General features: G+C 43.3%; 1 long non-coding RNA gene across 2 annotated transcripts; it reads left to right on the top strand.

Annotated features, from left to right (window-relative positions):
• The first annotated feature begins 753 nt into the window (after positions 1-753).
• On the top strand, positions 754-4,963 carry LOC125689167 (uncharacterized). Of its 2 annotated transcripts, none has more exons than XR_007375097.1 (3): positions 754-813; positions 2,296-2,598; positions 3,955-4,963. It is a non-coding gene; the product is annotated as an uncharacterized LOC125689167 (long non-coding RNA). The 2 variants fall into 2 exon arrangements; XR_007375096.1 differs by having other exon boundaries at positions 776-813; positions 2,300-2,598.
• The last annotated feature ends 11,426 nt before the right edge of the window (positions 4,964-16,389 follow it).

Raw genomic sequence — 16,389 nt, 5'->3', positions numbered from 1 at the left:
CCATAAGTTGCTTTTGGGACTTGTGGGAAGAAAGCTGGCAATTTACTCTATCCCCTGGGTGAAAGCCTGTGCAGGCTGAAGGGTAGTTCAGATCTTGGAAAGCGTTGGATCCTTGGCCAGACAGCTTTTCGTTGCTGCTCCAGTTGATGGCTTCATTTTGACAAAGCTCACTGGGAAAGAGCTGCTAAATGGAACAGCCCTTCTCACTGTCACTGCACCTCCCTGTTCCCTTCAATAAATACTAGGGTGTATTTACAACTGAAGACCATTTTTTTCATTGGAAAAATCTGGAAGATATTTCTACCAAGGTGCCATTTTTTTTAGCATGCATCAAGGAACGCAGTGCTGTGGGCTGACCCAGCACTGTCCTTGGGCAATGAAAGATTTCAGCAAGTGAGAAGAGCATGCATGTCCTATGCACTCAGAGTGGGAGTTTGCCACAGGAGCACGTGTGCTGCCATGCTTTGCTAGAGCTGGCATTTTAAGTGGTAACCCTATGAAAGACTGCAGAACCTTACCCTGTCCGGGCTTTGGAGTAGTGCAAAAAAAAAAAGGGCTGGAAAATGACAGCATTTGCCAATACTGGCACTGTATGGGCACTGCTGAGTCACGGCCTGAACCTCTGATTGATCACCTGAGGCGAGCCATGAGTCAGCCAGAGGAGCACAGGTGAAGGCAATTCACTGTGCTGCCGGAAGGGGTGGAGCCAGGCTCCAGCCCTCCTAGACCTATTTAAGAGCTGGCTACCAGTGGGGAAGGATCTCTTCTGGAGATCACCTCTCTTGGTGTTTTGTGGGTGAGCCCAGCATAAGGGTAAGCCTTCCATTTATTCTCTTTTGTTATCATTGTCTACTTTGCCTGACTCTCTCGTTTATTTTGTGATGATAACATCCTAATATTCTTGATTATGCTAGCACACAAACAAGCGAATAGGGAAAACAGGCCTACAGGCCTTTGTTTTTTTGGTGGGTTTTTTGTTTTCTTTTCCATGCATGGAGCAGCCACAGTGTTGGTTTTGGCATTCCTGATCTTGCTGGAGGGAATTTACTGTGCATGGTAAGTCTGATGTTTGTGCTATTGCAGTTGCTTTGAAGAGAACCATGCTGAATATTTAGTAAAAATCTTTTTTTTTTCCTTCTGCAAAGCCCAGTAATAAATGGACTTTAATGACCGCAACCAGCCCAGTTTAACATTATCTGTCTTCCTCCATTGCCATTTTCTTAACTCTTGTAATACTATAATTTTGCTATTACTCAAGTCAATATAGACTCTTCTATCATATGTCTGTCCTGAATTTTTCTAGTAAAGAAACAAGGAAGCCAATTGCTGGTTGCTCCTAATGCCTGAAGAAAGTAACATGAAATAATTCTAATCTGAAAAGCTTAGTATCTGAAAACATTTTCTGGGATTCCCTCACATTCTGCAAAGTAAAAGTGCCACTCAACTTCCCAGCATCAGAGATTATATTGAAAATATAGTAGTTATATTTATATTCTGCTATCTTAATTAAATTTGTCTGATACGGCTGAGATGTCCTGGCCCTGTTAACTCTAGGTGCCCTATAACACAAAGTATTTTTGTACAGGCAGGTAGGATAAAATATAATTATTTGTCTGCTGAATTGATTTTACTGTGGAAAAGAGTGAGCCAACCAGCCACATCTCTGTATATCCAAATCTTCCACCACAACTTCAAAGAAACTGGAGAAATTAAATGAATAAAAAGATGCTCTCCTTTATGTATTCAGATCCGCTAGCCTAAAGCTCAGAGACTTTTCTAGACTCACTTCCAATCTTTAAAAAATGAGCTTTGCACAACAGATCCATGGGAGCTCCACAGCTCTCAGCAACTATTTCTTTACTTTTCTCTATGCTTCTCTAATGCTGCTGGTATTCTCAGCTTTGATGAGCCATAGTCTTAGGTTTGATGCAAAATAAGCAGCATCGCTCCTTACTGAAGGCACTAATTAATGCCCAGTCCTAACCAAGCACAGCTGAGGCAAATGGGAGTTAAGGACACCTGGCCTTGCAACTGTAGGCTAGGAAGGTGGATTCTTGTTGGTGTGGCACAGACCCTTATGTGCTGTTTATTTTGTAAATTGTGTGAGCCTGGCATCTCTCAGAGTTCTAGCAGTTTCAGAACTGTAGATACAGGCTATAGTACTGTTCATGGGAGTTTTTAGAACACTTTAATGAGACACAGAGGCAATTTTGCGGAGTCATGCTGCAAGTCGACATGTACCTGTGAGCGCCAGTGTGGGACTGTGAAAGAACTGAAGTTCCTTTTGTTTGAAAGGCAGATGGAAGAAACAGTGACAGTCAGTACAGAAAAATCTGTGAGAAGGCTGACGTGGAGGGAAAGCATGAGCTCTTGGAGTGCCTACTGAAATATTGTACTTGTGAAGGATGTAAAAGTGGAAAGAAAGGCAGAGAAGAGAGAAAGATGAGACAGATTCTTCCCAGTGCTGCAGAAGTTAAAGATGACAACTCTTGATTCTTGCCTCCCCCTCTTGCCCTGAATCCTGTTGTATTGCTGAAATTCCAGTGATTCAAAGTGACCTAACAAACTCTCCAGAGGTAGAGAAAGCAATCTATGCAGGTATGTATTTGAAGAATTCTGATATAGTTATTATTGGTACCTGCGTTTATCTATGAAGAGATGTATGTAACATATATGAATATGCGTACATGGTTTTGCAATGCCTTCTTTATAATTTACAGCTCCCCAGGGAATGTTTCCTAATTCTGTTGGCACATTGGTGTTGTGGGATTTGTGACCACAAGAGTTTTGGGTGCTTGAGATAGCCATGTGGTGCTCCTAGGTTCTCATCTAACAGTCCAGATAGATGAGTATGTGTAATTTTAGGCATGTGAACAACAGAATGTGGCTATGCTGTGAATTATGTGCATACCCCATGCTTTTCTGGATGAGAGCAGTACAGTGCAGCAATGAACAACATTTAAAACTGCACACTGTGCTAATTTTAGATCAGGATTTGCAGCTCATCTCTCCACATAACTGATGCCTCTAGCTAACTGGCACGATTGGGCTGCTCTGGGAATGATTTTGTATTCCACTGGTCTGACAGTACCCATCATTTCCATGTATACAAGTGTCCGTACCACTCAGTCACCTCTGCCACTGTTAGTGCTAATTGCCTCCCTCACTGTAATACCCTTAAAGGAGTGTGAAAAGCCTGGATGGGAGCTGAAGGCCCGTCTCCCCACTGAGCAGTGCTCATGCAGGTTCCAGGGACGACCTGTGAATATGTAACAACTTCTCCTGGCCTGTTATGCTTCCTGCTCTCGCTATAGAGAGGCTTCCAAAATCCAGGGCTGTTATGCTTGCCATTTCCTGTCAAGTCTGAGCTTTCCCCCTCAGAAGGAACAAGGGGCTTCCTACCTCAATAAAGGTGAGAGAAGAAGAAGGGAAGAAACAGAGCTGACATCTATAGTTCATGCATCAGAAGTGAGTTCCACTATATTAGTTTCCTTGTGAGGATTTATATAACCCTGAAATCTGATTCTGAGAAGGGAAAAATGGAGTGGGCTGTGGAGAATGGAAGTGTCAAGGTTTTGTTCCAAGGAAACAGAGGAAAAACACACAGTTCTTCTGCAGGAAAATAATGTTTGTTGTCCTCTGTCACTTCTGATGCTGCCCCATCAGATGCAATGGAGTTCCTAAGGGAAATAGAAGTAACCAGAAGGCATAGAAATCATTACACATTTTCAAAGCCTGTCAGCGATTGAAGCTATTTATATTCTGTCTTTATCTTGTCAGTTCTAGGCCCTGAGGGCCTTCCTATCCTTTACCTCTCAACGTCTGTGTGAATGGTAACATCCTTTTGCTCTCCTCTCTCTCCTTTAAGGTCTCTGCTTGGTTGCCAAGTGAGATGCACATAGATCTGCTATCTGACAAAATGCAGCATTGTTATTCTGTACTCTGCTCTTGCAGGTTTTGTTTGCATAAATGAGTGAATTCCTACCAAAAAGAGTCTGGATTGGCAGCTGTGAAGACTTTCATCCTCTTTTCACTCACAAGGCAAAAATAATGCAGCAGCAATGTGCCTGGGATGACTACTGTGCTGTCTAACAGGAGGGGTCGAACTGGGGAACTTCCAGAGTTTAAAAGCATGGCCTTCTTTATAACCTGAGCTGGAGGCAAGAGGTCCATCAGAGATCTGTAAGCTCTAGGGACTGGAAATGCAAAGGAAGCTCTAGATCACAGACTGCCTTCTCAATTGTGTGATCTCCCTCAAAAAATGAGATCTTTCCCAGTGTCCGGGCTTTACAGCATTGCAAATCCTGTTCAAGTCACTACTTAAGTGAATGGAGGTTATCTTATTGGTCATACCAGAAACTGCAATTCAGTCCTTAACTGGAGGAAAAGTAATCCTTGGGTCAGGTTAGATTTAGATTCTCTGGAGATGCTGTTGATGGATTCTCTGGGCTTGTTCTACAGGCATGATTCCATTGTGATTACCAGGGTAATTGCACCTCTAACTGTCCCAAATATCAAGCTTCTGGGTCTTGGATCAGCTGAGTAATCCTCCTCCTTTCACCCTGTCTGCAAACCCCTGTGCAGCAATGGAGTGGCTCCACCTCTCCTAGACCCCATTTAAGAGCTGACTACCACTGGGGAAGATCTCTTTTGGAGATCACTCCTCTTGGAGTCTTCTCAGCAAGTCCAGGACAAGGGTAAGCTTTCCATCCACTTTTCTTTATCACGATAACCTGTTTAGCCTAACTTTCCTGTACATTTCTTAATTATAACATCTGTATATTCATGGATTACACAACCTGTAAGGCAGTCAGGCTGCTGCAGGCCCCCATGCTCCTGGGAAGCTCCGGGCCACCCTATAGGTTCTGTGTTTCCATGAAACACAAACCTTGTCCTTAGCCTGTAGCCAAGGGTTTTGGAAATTCTAAATACGGTGCTGGCCACCAGGCTTTTCTAACAGAGGGAAGAAAAAGATGCCAGCTACATACATCTCATCCCAGATATGTGTGAGTTGTTGTACTTATCATTACTATTGTTCATTTGTTTCAAAGCAGGTGTTAGCTGAGAGAAAACATAAAAGCTGCATTTTGTATTGTTTGTTCCTCGTTAAAATGATCTGGGCCCCCGTGGGCATGTGTTGTCTTAATATTCTGGTGCTGGGAAGTGCCACATTTTCATAATGAAAGCTGTTGCAGAAAAGCAATTCCGACCTCAGATAAAAGGAGAAGATTACACTTGCCACTCGAGTTATGGTATTAGAACAACTGATTTTATTTGTTTTCATTTCATTTTCCTTGTCAGCTGCTGCTGAACCTCCGTGCAGCATTCTTCAGGGATGTTAATTGTATTTTGTGTGTCTGGATCCCCCTAAGAAATGACAAATGTTTTCACTCACAAATTAGATGTCTCTTTTCATTTAAACACCAACAAGGAAAGCTAATTTAAGAATGGTGGTGCTGTTGTTGCAGCAAGAACCTTGATATGTGATAGAAACTGATAAACAGGCATAGGGACCTGGAGCAGCAAATTCACTATTGGGAATGTAGATTGGTGAGATACTCATTTAATTTTTCCTTTAGCTGGTTCACAAATGAAAAAAATACAGGGTCACATGCATTGAGTAGAGCACAGGAATAAACTACTGTACTTCAGGCTACAGTACTATATTTTTAAGTACAGCGTTGAAGTAGACATAGTTATGTTTGGTCAGAGTTCCTGGGGTCATCTGTGGGTGCCTTGTGTGGAAAAAATACCAGAAGGATTCTTCTAAGTTTTCAGTGAATCTAAAGGAGGAAAGATTTGGTGAATAACATGCATGTGAGAGAGGAGAATTTCAAGTACGGTGATCTGTGCAAAGCGGGATGCTCAGAGTAAATTGGTGGTACTCCAGACTCCAGTTTCTGAAGGGAGAGAGAAGGTAATTGGTGCAAACCTTGCTCTTCTGGCAGAGGTACCATGGGAAATTCACCCAACAGAAAGTTGTGCTGCAGACCCACATGAGTGTAGACATTTAGATCTGGAAACTCAAGCCTGAACTTGAGCTCCATGTCTGACAGTAACATGGACAGGTAGCATAAAAGCTACTAGAGCTTCACATTGGGCAAGCAGAGATACAACAAAAATGCTCAGAAGGTGTTAATAGTTCTCTGTTGTTAGTGAATTTATAAAAGGAAATGTAGTAAAAAATATGATGGCGACAGAGATCTCGCCAGATTGTCTAGAAACCTTCATGGAGTACAGTGCCATCGTGAACAGAATTACCTCCTTGGCTAGAAGAATTAGTTGTGAAATTCACATTTTCTCCACTTTGCTTGTTCTTCATGTGTACTGGGGAAATCAATGCAAAACAATGTGTTTTATTAGGTCTCTGGCTACCATTAAGCAGAATCAAAATTCTTACAAAATTCATCCCTCTGGCTCCATGACTTATTTAGATTGGTGGAGTTATGATTTTTATGAGTACTGATTGTTCAGGGACCTCTAGAGGGGGAAAAAAAAAAAGCACATGCAAGTTGTTAACGTCTTGCATTCAGTCACAGTGCCTCACATGCAGAGCCATCATGGATTTGGTGGACTTTGGAAGCTATGAAGCGGCTATAGCTGATAGGCTCTTTCTCCTTGCTTTGCACAGAGCAAAATATATTAGACTGCTAAGTCTCCACAGAAATAATGATGGAAAAAATACACCAGCGCCCCATATGTTCTCCTTTCAGGGAGCTCTTGCTTTCTGATTCTGTGTGGACAGATGTTTAATGGAAAAAGAGCGTGTGAACATCAGGAAGGCAGTGGATTGTCTCCCTCTCCTTTGCAGATCAGTATCCTACGCATTTCAGTGTTCTTCTCCCATGTGTTCAAGGGAATGTTGCTTTTCATTCTGTTTCACCATGCTGGTGCATTCTGCGCAGAGGCAGCTTTACAGCATTTAGCCAGCTGGCACTTTCTGATAGGTGTTGTGCTCCCCGTGAAAGATGCAACAGCCTTTGACCAGAATCAGTCACTGTGTTCATGAGTATATGCTTGAAGGTGAATCCAAAATGCGTGTCCTAGACACGTTTTTCTTGCTTCAGTGGTCAAGAGGAAAGAAGTCATCTCATAGTTACTGCAACAGGGCTGCTAGCTGCTATGGATCCTGTCAGCCTCTGGCCTCAGCTTATCCATTATGGAACAGGCTTTCTTATCTGCAGGTGTGCCAAGCATGCTTCTAACTTCATACCTTTATCTTTTCCTATGGATCCAATAACTTGTTGAATTGGAAATTCAGAGGAATTTAAAGCAACACTTCTCCTTACTTTTTGACCTATGCAATGTGTAGGTTGTATAGCTTGTAGAGAATGTAGCTAATACATAGCCAGCAGACACCTTGTCCCAGCCATGGCCAACCAGGAGCTGTGGTCCTACTGGGGTAAGTTCCTACCTGAATAAGTCAGGCAGCAGCTGGTCTTTAAGAGCTGGGAGTTGGAAGTCTAGCAAGCAAGCTGATTAGAGCTTATCTGCATAAAAATGGAAATGAGTCAGAGAGGGGAGTACCATATTTGAGTGCAAATGCAAGCAATTAGCTCAAAGCCATTACTGTAATGGCTTGAAAGATTTTTTTATTATTATTATCATTACTGAAATGCATTAGCAACATCTTTTTAAAAAATGTAAATATACACAGTACAATCCCATCTCTCTGCAAGAGCATGAAGTAACCCCGTGTCCGTGGTACACACAGAGGAGTCTGTGGAGGCTCTTAACCACCAAATGCAGCAGAGCACAGAGGAATACGAATGAAGGCATTACCAGAGAGTACTAGAGAAAGGCAGCTGTGATTAGGTACCAACGCAAATATTTACTCAAATGGAAAGCTGAAAAATTTTCAGAAAAATTTCTAGAAACATCTGCCCAGCAGTACCCCTTTCTGGCCTTAGCCTGTGCTGATGGCTCTCCTGCCCTGAGAATCACTTTCCCTCCATCCTCAGCAGGGCTATTGGAGTATGCCTGGCTCTGGCATGGGACATACAGGTCCCATCGTGAGGTATAGAAGCACTGATGACTTTCAGAGTCCTGGTTATGTGGGGAATGGGTGTCAAGCACAGTAGAGGTCATCTGTCAGTTCCAGGGTGCTCTTGAGCAGCCTTAGAGTTCTGTACAGAGAGGTTTTTTCCCTTCTCTCCATGTGCTCCAATTAACATTGCTGAAGAATCTGGGATTGCGTGATAGAAATAGATGCTCAAGGAAACCAAACTCCTTTCTATAGGAAAAGTGGTGAAAATGAGAAGTATTGTTTTCAGTTGAGCTGGGAGCATTTGGAGGACTTCTCCCTGATTGTAAATTTTTTTTTCTTGATCTTTTCTCCCTTGAAAGAGGAAGAGAAAGATTTAAAAAAACAAACAAACAAAAAAACTAACAAAAAACAGCAGTTGTTTTGGCCTGACTCATAGAATGAAGTGAAGGATTGCTGTGAGCTGGGAGTGAAGAAGACTAGGAGGGTTCACGGTGAACTTGTCCTTTCTCCTGAGATCTTTCCACAGCTATTCCTGTTGACTAGAGAGGCTGCCAGGACAGCAGGTCCTGCTGTGTCCTATGGTTCTGCATGCTGATCTTTGCATCTCTATACACTTCTTTGAGGGGCTTTGTAACATCACTCTGAGATAACAGCATGAAGCCATACCATAGGAAACCAAACTTAAATGCACATATGGTTCTCAAGTGCCATTCAGTGGGAGACGCTCTGTCTTGTTGTAGAGTGGATGAGTTAGCCACATGATTCAATCCAATAAGCATAATTACACACATTAGTGTGTTTCCATTGCTGTCAGAGCAGACAAATGGGAGAAATGTTCTTTAGTTGAGATGAGAAAGTTTCTGTGTTTTCTGAGTCCTGAGCACTGCTTCTTTAATTACAAATCTAGAATATGAACTGGGCCCTCCTTGGTAAATCTTTGTGTTTGCAGGATTTTAATCACATCAGTAGGTCTGAGCCAGTGTTGTGAAGAATAGGCAATAGCAGTGGGCTTGTTTGACGGTATGGGTATTTGCTCCATTGACCGTTCATGGCGCACACCAAAGACAGCAGAAATAAGTAGAGGTGGGATGAAAAAGGCTGTTCAGTCCCTGCAGACAGGGAGTGAATTTACTGAACACTATCCCCATGGAAATACAGTGTGTGTGTTACTTATGCCTGCCTCCAGAGCTTCACTGAGTTTGAATCTGGCCCACAGGTGGCACAGAAGCCATTGCCTCCTGGAAAAGGATGTCATATTTTATGCGCGTTGTTTTCGATTCAGCGAGGTGACAAATGTAAGCCTGTTTATTATTACTGTGTGGCTGCTGTATTTCTCACAAGTGCTTATTGAGAATTGTCTGACAAAGACAGAAAGCCCAGGATTGTGCATTCCTGTATTAATATGCGAGGCCATTCTCTGTAATCCTTTCAGAGAAATGACTAAAGCCCTCAGCCCCACCAGTTCAGCCTGGCGCTCACTTCCCTGCTTCTGTCTTCCCAAATGTCATAGGGTGGGAGGCCAGGAGTTCCATTCTTCTCTCAGGCTTTTAGTGGTGCTTTGAGTCACATACAGGCAACCTCACGAGCTTCTGGTCCATTCCATGGCTGTGGCCACTTTCAACTGACACAAATCACAGACTAGCAGAAGGGCTTTGTGGCAGCAGTGGTAGGTGACCTAATGCACAGCTAGTCCTCACCATGAGGCATCTTTTATTTCGTTTCAGAGGGCTCCAGTTGAGGCCCTCATCTAGCATGGTAGAGCTGCTTGGAGCTGGGCAGCCACAGCCTGGTGAAGGCGAAGGCTCCTGAGCTCTCACCACCTTGTTCCAGCAGCCCAGTTGGCATCAGTGCATATGGCAACGACTTATATTGAGACAACTGCATATTGGTGGAAAAAATAATTTATCCATCTCTGGGTTCGGGAAATAGGAGCTGATTTCTGGCGTAGGACAGCACTGTGAGCACAAGAGAGCTGGGGATGAATACTGGGGTGAAAGGCATGACTTTCCTGAAGTAATTTAAAGCAGGAAGAGCGGAGCATCCATAGGAAGAGATCTCCCATGAAAATCTCATGTATGTCTCTGACTGGTGTTCTGATGCCTCACGCTATTTAAATGAGTCAAGGAGCCTTTGCCAGATGTGAAAACATAGCTTGGCTCACTGCACACACTACAGACCTTCAGAAAATAAATGGTGGCACCCACTTTGACCGGAAAGCCTGACATGAAGGACTTTGCATCAGTGTGTGGGCTGCTGCTGGAGCAGGGACCAACGGGGTGAAACAAGCCCCAGCAGGATGCAGTTCATTTCAGCTCAGGATGGACATCAGTTACTGACACGGCCCATTAGTGGAGCTGTTTGTTATACCAACTTAATCGTGTTTTCAGAAAGGGGAAAAACAATCAATATTCTCAGTTCATTTTAAAACAATAAATAACCACAGGTTTCTCTCCTGCCTCATTTATAGTACTGCTCTCGATTGGGAGTGCGAAAGGCTCTGTGTGGGACTGTCTGACCAGCAAGAACAGGCACTGCAGTGTGAGCACTTTTCCTGCCTCCAGGCATGGGAGCTCTCACTTCCCATGGGTGATGTGCAGAGCAGCTGCAATATCGTTTTGTGACCTTAGCTTTCACATTCATCACAACTCCTTGCTGCAAACTGGTTTTTCTGCTCTGGACACTTTACCGTCGCAGGCTCAGTCCATGGCCGTGGAATAATTTCCTCTATTCATTATGCTTGAAGGAAGGCTCTGAATCCGAAACGGTGCAAGGACTGTGAAGGCAGTAAGTTAAAATGCCTACTAGTGAGCTTGCTCTTTTCTTCAAAGCTTGAGTGATATTTTTTTTTTCTTTTTTTTTTTTTTTTTTTTCTTTTTTTTTGCTTCACAAAGCACAGGGACCGCATGCATCCTGGGATGCAGAGAGGGCAGGCAGAACCATGCTGGGTCCGGCAGACCAAAGGCAACCCAATGTGTGCAGTCCTGAGGAGATCAGAGAGCATGCCTTCTATGCACCCTTACATTGCATGAACTACAGAATGGGAAAGTGTGACCACATCAAACACAGGGTATTTCCTTTCTCTGTGCTTCAAATGTGTAATTTCACCACTACTGGCTTTCATTAGGTTTTCTCATGAAGCTTCCACAATTCATCAGATATTGAGGGTTTGGTGTGAAATCATATGGTTAATAAGAAAACATTAAAGGTGGGTTGTGCTTTTTTTGTTTGTTTTTCTAAAGACTTACTAGGTTTCTAAATGTTTTATTTCACTGAAAACACAAGGAAAAAGAAAAATGAAAAATGAAAAGAGCGCAGAAGATCTAGGCAGTAGGCCTTTAAGATGTGCTGTAAATGTTGCAGAAATGCCAGTGAGGCCACAGCAGTTTGTGAGAATATCTGTCTATTTAAAATACAGCCTCTTAGTGCAGGATCGTAATTCAGTCTTGTGCGTGGAGAAATATGCTGTAAGTGCTTAACAAATTTTAGAAATAATAACAATTAATAATAGATGAAACCTGGGCAAAGATGGATCACTACATTAGAGAGCCCAGTGAATATCTTTGGTTTCTCATCAAGGACCCCATGGTGATAACCACAGCAAGATATGCTAGAAAAATGCTCTAAGACAGGGCTTGGGTGCACAGTTTTGTAAGATGAGTGATGGCATCTGGGCTGCGGTAGGGTTGTCCCACAGTCAGTGTCTCCCCTTGCTCCATGCAGCTTGCTCAGCCGTGGGGGGCACAGCATGGTGTGGTAGCAGGACTGTGTCTCATGGACAGAGCACAGCTTATGGGAAGTAGCCTGGGGAACACTCACCATGCTCTAGTCCTGGAGGGCGTAGCATGCTGTGCAGCTGCCAAGCACAGAGAGTGCATCTTGGCTTTGCCAGCAAAGCAGAAATTGCTGCTAAACAGCAAGTGTGCCCAGGGCTCACCTGAAGGCAGAAAAATCCATAGAAGTGCGGAGATACTGAATGTTTGCTCGCATTGCCCTTTCCACTTCTAGCATCCTTTTGAAGACACCTTTCTGCTGGGTTGTTCACTGTGAACCAAACAGATTTGTACATCAGGAATTGATTTTCAGTTACAGAAAAGATTCCTTTTGCTATCTTGGAAACAGAGGAACCATACATTAATAATAGATTGTGTTTTTGACTACGTCCTCTTTACGTTGCCAAAATAATTAAAATAGTCCCAAGTATAAAAAGGGTTTTAACATAAATGGCAAATCATTGTTCTTCTCCAAACCTCAGTCATCTTATGGCTTATCCTCATAGTATGAGGTCTTGAGGGCTGGCTCCATCCTTCCTCAGTGTTTGGAAGCTGCTCAGCACACGTGACAGGCTGCTGTAAGCATGTAATAAATAAGCACAGCATGACAGGTTACTAGTTGGGTTTCAGATTGGTTTGAAGAGGTAGTGGGAGCGTTACCCAGCTCAAGGCTTGTTATACTTCAAGTAGACAGAACTTTTAATGAGAATTTATCCATACAGGTACTGGAGAAGGCTTCTAAGGTGGTCAGTGATGCAGTGAGATTTTGTCACTGTCACAATCTTCTGTTTCCTTATGAAACTCTTATATTTTTTTTTTCCCCCACTGGAAAATTCTGCTATTACATGTTTTCTTCATTTCCTCAGTTCAGTTCATTTGGCCAAAGTCACCCATGCCATGCCTTATGTAGACACAGGGCAAAATGGTAAATGCAAAAAAATCTCTGTTTATGTGATACAACACAAGAGGGTTGATGCAACAAAGCAGATGTGGTCGTTGTGTTTCAGCATCGCATGGGAGACTCTGCTATGGAAGGACACTTCCCCTTCTCAGCTGAGCTCTGGAGAGGAAGTGGCCTGGGAGAGAAAAGCAGCTGCATTTAAAAATCATCTGGATGTAAAATTGCACCACAGTTGATGAGAACGTCCATCTCTGCCCACCACTGCTGCGCTTACCCTGGTCCCAGTCACTCAGGACTCTTAATGCAACTTCTTTGTCAGCTCTTTAGTGTACTTAAAGGAAGGAAGAGAAGAATTCTGGGTCATTTCCATAGCTATGTCTCCTTTTCCTTACTTGGAATGACAGCCTCACACCAAAGTTTCTATTGTCAGCTGTTCCTTAGAGGGGATGATGGAAACCTCAAGAATTTTTTATTCCAATTACAAATGTAATGATCTCTGCAGAACGAAACTCAGTATCTGTCTGTAATGCAGACAGGTTGAAAGAGAAGATGTAGAAGAGAAATAATAGGAAAAAGAGCATGACACACATAAGAGATGCTTCTGACATCTATCCCCCAATGATCCTCCTTCATTATTTGCTGAAAAATTCAATTTACTTCTTTGGGGATGAAGAAACTGGAAAATACAGAAACAAAAAGATCTGTGTGTCTTGAAAAGGGGATGTTCTTTTTTCTCCCACCATCTCCAAGGTTTTGGAAAAATTGATCCCTTTGACATAGCTGGACATCCTTGTGGATATCCAGTGATATGTAATGTCTAACGATTGGCAGCAGTTGGCATATTTTAATTTTATCAGGATGTTGTTATTGATTTTGTCAGCCCTTGGACCCGATTTGCACCTCAGCTACATCAGCAAAGTCAGACCCTTGCTCTGCATCCCCCCCGGGGCCACCAGAGGCTCTCTGTGTGCAGTCAGCTTGTGGATCATCTTTCTCATTTCTCTGACTGCAGAAAGCATTTGCCCAAGCCTGGAGGGATCATGATCAATGTGCTAAAATTAGTGCAGCATAGAACACTGGAAGTTTCTGGTCTGGTTATCTGTGCCATTTTGGGGCTCCTCTTTTTTGAACAGAAGCAAAATCAGAAACCTTTTCCTTTCCATTAATTTCACTTTACCCTGTTTGTTTTCCTACTTCCTGAGGGCTTTTGTAACCAAGCATTTCAGACTATTTATCAGGCGCATTTGTAGGTGATAAGCTGATGACTCAGAAGAGCAGTTAGTGCAGCCAGCAGAGGCACCAGTAACAGCATGCTTTTGCAGAGTGGTTTAGGAAGAAATGTTATCTGCTTAGATGCTGTTCTTTCCTGAACTTAACGTTTCTTTTGATTATTATAATTTTTTTCTGTGTGTGTGTGTGTCTTTGTGTGGAGGAGCTGTTTCCACCTGTGAGATGATGTACTATCTGAAGCACTGAAGGGCTCTGGAATGGGAAAACTGGAGGAGTCTGGTCAGAGTGCTTAAATTGGTGCCCTTAATGTGCTGAAGGGCCGGACCTCTCCAGCTGGCAGTGGTTAAAGGCTGTGAAAGTGCATGGGGGAGGATGAGGAATCATGTAATTAACCCTATAAAGAAGCAGGCAGCATGCAGTAAGCTGGTGAAAATAAAAAGATTCTAGAAAGGATAAACAGCTGCCAGGTGAAGTTGCTTGGGCATCAGGTGGCTTCATGAGGGGAGAGGGAGAAGGGGATGGAATCATAACTGCTTGACCTTTCCACCTCCTCGCATCTGAGAGTCTTGTGGCATGTTGGGGTTAAAGTTTCTAGGCTACAAAAAGTTAACTCGACTGGGAACGTTCCCTGCTTCACTTTCGGATGAACAACCTGAGATGAACTGAGTATATACCTGTGGTGGCTGGAAATGCAAAGGATGGGCACTGATTAGCTGGCTTCTCCTTCAAGTCTGCTCTTCCTTTGAAGATTGTTCCATCCTGCTTCCTGAAATGTAGGAGAATCTGAGCATTTTTGTCCTTTTCATCATCTCACATGAACGTACTCTTTGCCTGCCGGCTTTGCCCTTGCAGTAGGTGGGGAGGGTGAATAAAGCATCGTTCTACTGGTTAAAAAAAGCAGTTTTCTGTGCTTCTCTGCTTATTTTAGTTTGAGAACTCCTCTGAACCAAGATGATAAAAATGGGGATGTTCTGTGTTTCTACCACGAAGGCTTGCTGGGATAATTATGGCTCTGTGCTTATACTGACTAGCCCCTGTCACTGTGCACACAGCGTTCAGATGTGTGGAGTGACAGCTTCTTCAGGCTCTAACCAAAGGACTGGGATGCGCTTTTTCCCACGTGTTTTAGTTAAGTGGATAAGAAGAACCTTTGTACATAGCATGGCATGAAACCTGTCTAACAAGATCTATAAGAGCCAGGGTCTCTGCTTGAGTGTTTCAGATCTTGTCCTGGAATACACATAAATGTACACCAGCATCCTACCTGTGACTGTAATGTATTCGATGTTCCTAATTTTAAACTAACTACTGCAGAAGAAGGCAAGTCACCAAAAAGGGCAACTTGCACCTACATTGAGTCTTCTGGCATTGTTATTACAATGCTGGCTGAGAGAGCTAGTTGAAATCTTACCCTGGTTAATCTGTGACCTTAAGACAATAAATTGTTGAGGGTTGTAAATTACAAATCTTGAAGATTTCTGTTCAGAGCATCACCTGATGCAGGAATCCACTAGTGCTCTGAAAGTTTGCTGAAGATACACAAGTGTAGATGTAGGTCTTTAGGCAGCTCTTCCAGAGTGCCTCTCCAGAGCCTTATCTCCCTTTGAAGATTGCAGAAGTCATCATGTTTTGTGTCTGTTGGCTCTTCACCTGCCTCTGATGTTCAGGATCAGAAAGGTAAGCAGGTTCCTACCTCCTTGCTTCTAGGTGAGGATGGTGCATTGCATTTATCTCCTGTGGGAAGGAGAGGAGAAGTTGACAGCAAGGAACCAGCAAGTGATTTGGCTAAACCAGAGAGGCCATCAGGCAGTCACTCTTCAGCATGGACACTCAGCAGGATGCAGAGCAGGTGGGCAGGACATGAGCCATTGCTGCAGGACTTGTCAACCAGTAGTCATATCCCAGGGGCAGTGGTGAGGGGCTGTGGGTGACAGGGCCCACGAGCGATGTGCAGGGATGGATGTATAGGTCTGGCAGCAAGGACAGGGCTGCTCAGCAGTGGGGTTCACAAACTGAGCTGTTTTTTTGTTGTTTGTTTGTTTGTTTTCTGCTTAGTTGATGTTATGCACCATCTAAATAGATTAAAATCCTGTTTGCTGCATCTGAGGCAAGTATAGTCTAAATGCTCTGATCTCTAAGCATGGGATTTCAACTCTAAAACATAGTCTTGGTTAAAATGCATAGATTTCTGGGCTTTTAGGCTGCTGCTGGGGATGAATTTGTTTCAGATTTTCTCCTGTACTGCTGTGAGCTCAGTGCAGCCACATTGTGCAATGCTGGAGAACCAGAGAGGATTAACAGGAAGTGAAAGGGATTCAACCCTAAAGCCACGGAAATATTCCTCTAATGCCAGTTTTCCAGCTGAGTAGTAACTTGACTTCAGTGGAATTGCCCGGATTCATACCAGTGTATGTAGAAGGTCCTGGATACTGACCAAACCTCTATTTGATTTAACTTGCTGCTGGTTTTTTGATTTTTCCAGTAGCAAGGGTGACTTGGAT

This window comes from Lagopus muta, chromosome 2, assembly GCF_023343835.1.
Source record: "Lagopus muta isolate bLagMut1 chromosome 2, bLagMut1 primary, whole genome shotgun sequence".
In the NCBI taxonomy this organism is placed as follows: domain Eukaryota; kingdom Metazoa; phylum Chordata; class Aves; order Galliformes; family Phasianidae; genus Lagopus; species Lagopus muta.
This window is presented reverse-complemented; position numbering and strand designations above follow the sequence as displayed.